We start from the raw sequence: 6,929 nt of genomic DNA, 5'->3' as shown, positions 1-6,929 counted from the left end.
CATGTATTTGAAATACTATTTTGTATTTAAATACCTTTGGGAAAAGTCAAATGTATTTTGTATTTAAATACATTTAATCATAGTATTTTTGTATTTAGTATTTTTGTGTACTTGTTGATCCAGGAAATCAGCAGTCTAATTAAGAGGTTGATTGGCAAAAAGTATTTTTGTATTTTGAAAATACAAAAATACTAAGCTTAAATGTATTTAAACAAAATACAAAATAGTATTTTGTATTTCAAATGCATGTATTTGAAATACTGCCCATCCATGGCAACAGGTAGTTTTTCAGTAATTTTGTGTAGCAGTTCTGAATTTTTAAAGAAAATTTGCGATGTATTTCTTTTCATGATTATGTTTTGATATCTGGAATGATTCCCCCCATTTAACTTGTCACAATAATTAAAATAACAAGGCAATCTATTTTTCGATTTATTTGTTATAATTGAAATATTCTTAAAGGTTATCATTTGAACATGTATTGTAATTGTAATCAGGAACAAATCTGAGAAAGGTGGAAACGGGTCATTTAAATATAAATGATCACAAAGTGAGTTAGAGGATCAGAAGGTGCAAATTCAAGTTTAATTGCAGAGCAAATCTCTTATTGCTTAATAAAATGCTGAACTTTAAGAGATTTTTTTGGATGTTTTTTTTTCCCTCTTCTGCAATCCCTTTTTAAACATCAGGATCATAAAAAAAAAATCAGTATATGATAATGATTACAAGGTGTTCTTGGTACTTTCTAAAGTCATAAAATCCATAGGTCACACTTGTTTAGTATTATAGTTTAGAAGATTGTTGTTTTCCTGTTCTTCCACCCATGAAGTATACAATAGATAGCTATTTTAATATTGATGGCACTGGGACCTATGGACGCGTCACAATGAAAACAAGCTTTTCTGTTTAATAAGAAAAGAGTAATGTGCAATATAAAGAGAGCTGCAGTAGCCAGATAACCCTGAGAGAAAGAAAAGAGAAATAAAAGCAAGTGTTAAAAACCTTTCTCAGAATTAACCTTACTTTCTTGGACTTTCTTGCAATTAATTAAGTCCTCATATGTGCCCTAACCACATGATCCACTAAAATTTGACAACCACAAATTTGAATATGCATACTTCCATACTATATAGTAGGTAAAAAAAAATAAAAACAGTATGTGAGAAGAATAGTATGTCCGAATTTCCAGTGTTAATAAAAAAAACAGGGAAAAAGTATGTTAATGTCCTACTACTGATGAAATTCTTGAGTGTTCATTCTGTAAACACTGTGGTACAAAAGGTACAAAACCTGTCACTGGGGTGGTACCTTTTCAAAAGTACTAATATGTACCATTTATGTGCTAATATGTACACTTCAGTGAATAAAATGTACCTTTATGTGTACCTTTTGAAATGGTGCTGCTCCAGTGACAGCTTTTGTAGCTTTTTTTCTGAGAATGTATCCCATGAGGCCACGGGAGTGGGTTTTGTGAATGGCAGTGAAGTGGCTCAACTATGTCACATGACAATGACAACAACACAAGTGATGTAGTACTTCTGGATTAAAATCGTACTACACGCATTCATATAGATCTTATTTAGCAGTAATTACTTATTCCAAAAAGTACCTACTCAGAGTGTATGCGATTTCGGATGCAGCCAAAGTGTCCAAATACTTTTTTTCCCCCCATCATGCACTGCATTTGTTCTCTGAGCAAACTGTTTAGAAGCCGTCTGCCGGGGTTTAGTGCTGTGTTTGTGTGTGTACGTGTGTGTGAGAGCGCAACAGACATGCTGTATTAATGTATGCCTGCTTAGAAAGGTTGCTACAGAGATAGCTGTGTTGCCTTGGGATGTTGAAATATCTTGTTTTGACACGCCTCGTCTTCCATACTAAAAAAATAAAAATAGGAGAAAAAAGACATTGCAGGCATCAGAAGACAGCACAGCTAATTAGTCACTTTTGTGCGGGAAGCGTGGTGAGATGATGTCACCGGCAGTGAAGTAATTACTACCCATAAATCATAGTGTGTGAGAGGTAGTGGTAGAGAAGCGAATGCTGCTTTTGGCAGCTCTATTGTCTTGAACTCATGAGCCCACTTCTGTCTCCTTAGTGGAAAGGTAAATAGACACCTTCTTGCTCGCAGACGTACTTTAGGATGAGGCAGATGAACGGTTTCCAGTGTAGCTCTGCATCTGTTCAGCACAAGGGTCTTTATTTCAGAAATTAATTTCAGATTTCAGAGGTTTTCTGGAGTAAAAGCGCTCCGGCTGCGCTGTGACATCAGGCATCATCCGCAGCATTAATTTTCTTCCCAGCATCACAGCGGTTGTTTTGGCACCCCCGTATGTTTTTAATAGTTTGGTATCTTAGGGCCTTGTCAAGATCTTGGTGGAGGCCTTTGAGTTTCTGTCAGCGTATGCTTTGATTTACTTTCTCCCCGTCTATCTCTCTCCACGCGGCCAAGAAAGCCTGATGTTTTACTGTCCCGAAACTGAGTGCGAATTTGCTGACGGTGCTAAACCGTCGGGATGCGCAGGCTGCCCAGCCGCACCACTTCTGAAGTTCTCCTGTGCTCTCATGTGACAAGCTGTCGGTTTATGACTGGGAGCAACTGGTATATGTTTGTGTCATGTTTATTTGCGGTTTGAATGCGCACATACGCCAAAGGGTAGCTTTAGAGTCGATGCTTTGTTCTGCGAGAGTTTGTTATAAATAGTTATGTTGTTTTGAAGTGGGGCTGCCCTGTGCTTCTCACACTTTTGTGCATTTTGAGAGCACATCTGGGTCTCCATAGGGTTTTTCAGTGGAGTTGACAGGGTTTTGTGAGTGTGTTGGTCTATTAAATGATTGTTTATCGTGCAGGACCTAACTAGGGAGAAAAAGAAAGGAAGCAGTGACTGTTGTGGATTGCACGTGAACCTGGTGCTTTATTCACAGCTCGATGCAAATGCAACACAGATGTTTCTGTACTGTACTGTGAAGTCTCCTTTCCTCTCTCTTCCCATTTTCTCTCATGCTTTCTCACCAGAAAATCCCTTTATGGTTCAGATTGGCACACGACATGCACAGCCTCCTCTCCTCCTGCTCCTCTTGCCTGTTTTCCATTGCTGCTCCTCACTCACGCCCTGACACCTACATATTACTTCTGTTTTCTTGAATGTGTTCCTCTGCTATTCCCAAATCCCTTTATGGTTCAGATTGGCACAAGACATGCACAGCCTCCTCTCCTCCTGCTCCTCTTGCCTGTTTTCCATTGCTGCTCCTCACTCACACCCTGACACCTACATATTACTTCTGTTTTCTTGAATGTGTTCCTCTGCTATTCCCTTTTCCTTATTAGTCGACTCCTGTGGAGTGTGTTGGTCTATTAAATGATTGTTTATCGTGCAGGACCTAACTAGGGAGAAAAAGAAAGGAAGCAGTGACTGTTGTGGATTGCACGTGAACCTGGTGCTTTATTCACAGCTCGATGCAAATGCAACACAGATGTTTCTGTACTGTACTGTGAAGTCTCCTCTTCTCTCTCTTCCCATCCTCTCTCCTGCTTTCTCATCAGAAAATCCCTTTATGGTTCAGATTGGCACAAGACATGCACAGCCTCCTCTCCTCCTGCTCCTCTTGCCTGTTTTCCATTGCTGCTCCTCACTCACGCCCTGACACCTACATATTACTTCTGTTTTCTTGAATGTGTTCCTCTGCTATTCCCTTTCCTTATTAGTCGACTCCTGTGGAAAATGTAATTTGAGCTGAATGAGATACATTTCTATGGTTTGGCACTTTGGCTGTTTTGTAGCTTGCGGGCTTGCGATACTTCATACTTTTCTTCTCCTTTACAATCTCTAGCAATTAATTCAGCTTGAACTGCTGTATTTAATGTCTATACAAACCTTGTGCTGTACAAAACTGTACTTAGGTGTACTATCTATTTTTTTATTTATTTTTGATCTCCATACTTCTTGTAAACATTTGATTACAAACCCACACACACACACTTACGGTGCCCCTGTGTATATATAATTCTGTCTTCATTTGAATTTTTAGTTAATGTTTCAGTAATTACGTTTTTTATGTGTTAGTTTATTATTATTCGTTTATTATTATTATTATTATTATTATTATCAAAGTTCATATAGCTTTCATTTATTTTATTTCAGTTTCAGTTTAGCATGATAAAATAAATGAGAAATGTTGCCTTGCAACTAGCTGGAATAAAATGTTTTAATAAATTTTTTAAATATTTTATTTTATTTTATTTAAAGTTTATTTCAAGTAATACAAATTGGTTTTAGTTAACTATGCACTATTAAAATTGTATTCAAAGTATTTTATTTTATTTATTTAAAAGTATTAATAAATATATGTAAACAAATATATATGTATGTATATTTGTTAAATTGTATTTATTTATTGACTAATTGAATGGAATAATTTTTTGTAGAGTTTTTTTTTTCTTTGCAAAATGCATGCATTGCAGGACTATATAGACGATTGAATCTAAAATATGAGATGCGAGAGGGTGTGAATTACAGAAAAATATAAATGAAAAGACATGCTGAAACCTTCTTTAGGTTCTGTTAGTACAGAGCACATCTGTGAAAGCAATCACTGTATATTGCACTTGAGGATGAAGGTCAATGTCCTGTGACAGTTGGAGATTGGCTTCACTCACTGTGTGTGTGTTTAAGCTGTTCCACATGGTTCAAGGAAGATTGAATAATGCATTGAGGAGACCCAGTCACAGAGAGCCTTTCACATGGTGGAGAGAGACTAAAAGTCTTCACTGCAATCTAAACTCACAGTTTACAGTAATCATCTCTGAGTACAGTATTGACAAGGAACTGAGCCGCCTAAACTGGAAGGTGAGAGACATTTTCCCATGAGAAGATTTTAGTTAATGAGCGGTGGTTTCGAAAAGATGAGAAGACTCAGCACTCTGAGGCTGATTGTGAAAGTAAGATCTGAAACGAGAGCTTTGAGGTGGGCGGCACAAATGAGAGAGTGTCAGACCTTTGGAACATCTGCCAATGTGCCTGTGAATTATAGCAGATTCATTAGAGCAAGTAGGCGGAGGGTGTTTCTACTGACAGTTCACAATCCGCAGGAGGTCGCGCCACTAGTGAGGGTGTGGATTGTTCAACACTCTTTCCTGACCTCATCCAGTCGGCTGGTGTGCGAGGCAGCTTAACCAAATGTGCATTATTTCTTAACATTAAGGAAGTTTAAATGGGGTCAGAGCATTAGTATGAGTTACAGTCATTACCTGGTTTGTTGGAAGCGTCCCGGTCGTGACACGCAAAGTCTCTGAGACTCTCTGGCCATTAAGAACCACATATCTGAGACTTATTACTCTTTCGTTTAGGGTCAGTGGAAAATCCTTGTCTTAGGACTTAAGCTATGTCATAAAGACAGTGGTGCAGCCCATGCATGCTCATGCACCAAATACCCCATGTACGCAGTATATGGCATACAACAACTTGAATGCACATATTCTATGATGAGCATGTTTTTAATATCTGAACAGCATCCACAATGATATAATGAATAAAAATTTAAAAGAAAAGAAAAGAAGAAAAAAAATGCCTTAATGGGATGGTTCACTCAAAAAATCTGAATTCACATATTTTACTCACCCTCATGTTGTTCCAAACCCATAAGACTTTGGTTAAAGTGCCCTATTATGGATTTTTGAAAATTACCTTTCATGCAGTGTGTAACACAGCTCTAAGTCAATAAAAACTTCCTGCAAAGTTTTAAATCTGAATCATTGAAACGAGTCGTTTTTAAAACGAATCCCAAGCCGTTTCATGTTGAAGTCAACATGAAATATTAGCATATTGCCCGCCCACTTGTTGGTCTTTTCCTTGGTTGAATGAAAATGCAAATTCATTCTTTGCCACTAGGTGCAGCTTGTAAAATATCTGTTTCCCCGGTAACGCTGTACACAAAGCAGCACTGCACTGCACTCACAAATGCTGCTTTATCAGGCATTACAGGCATGATGAAATAAAAATGAGCCCAATCGGACCAATCACCGCAGATTAGCGTCATGCAAAGGAGGGGTTTGGAAAAAATGAATCGTTGAGCGAATCGTTTGGGAGTCGTTGAGCAAGTAAGGTAAAAATAAATGCATATTATAAGACAATGACAGTGTTTTTTGACCTTGCATGCATGTCAACCTGTTGTTGGGGACTCCCAAAACCAAAATATGAACCTTTCATTACCCATAATAGGGGCACTTTAATCTTTGAAACACAAATTTATATATTTTTAATGAAACCTGAGATGTTTCTGTCATTGAATGTTCGGTGTTCTGTCGATTTGTGCTACCCTGTCAGATTTTGCTACCTCCCATTAAAACAGTGGGTAGTACAATTCGACAACGAAAAATGCTACCTGTAAAATTATGTTTTATTAAAGTCTACACCTACCCCAACCCTAAACCTACCCTTACAGAAATGCAGATACATTAAATATTGTTGTTCAGCATGAGAAAAAGGACGCAATATTGATGTGCGCATGCGTGGTAGGACAATCTGATGGGTAGGTTAAAATGTCAGGACACCTGGTAACCAAAAATTAGAAAAACCAAAAAGGTCACAAAGGCATTGTAAAAAATGAATCCATATGAATCAAGCAGTTTATACCAAGAATTATGAAGAGATATTATTTAAAAATATTAATTTTTGTTTTGAAGATGAATCATAATCATATGGGTTTGGAATGAGAAAGTAAATGATGAAAATTTTCATTTTTGGGTGAACTAATTCTTTAAGTTGCTGGGCATGATGTTTCATAATATATTCAATGAATTTTCATTATTATTATTATTATTATTATTATTATTATTATTATTATTATTATTATTATTATTATTATTATTATTATTATTATTATTATTATTATTATTATTATTATTATTATTATTATTATTATTATTATTATTA

The 6,929-nt window shown here is 36.6% G+C and overlaps 1 long non-coding RNA gene across 1 annotated transcript in view; it reads left to right on the top strand.

Annotated features, from left to right (window-relative positions):
- Positions 1-6,929, top strand: part of LOC107754845 (uncharacterized) — a 54,586-nt gene that overhangs the window by 887 nt on the left and 46,770 nt on the right. The window lies entirely within an intron of this gene.

This window comes from Sinocyclocheilus rhinocerous, unplaced genomic scaffold (genome assembly GCF_001515625.1).
Source record: "Sinocyclocheilus rhinocerous isolate Xijiao unplaced genomic scaffold, SAMN03320098_v1.1 scaffold21, whole genome shotgun sequence".
Lineage (NCBI taxonomy): Eukaryota > Metazoa > Chordata > Actinopteri > Cypriniformes > Cyprinidae > Sinocyclocheilus > Sinocyclocheilus rhinocerous.
This window is presented reverse-complemented; position numbering and strand designations above follow the sequence as displayed.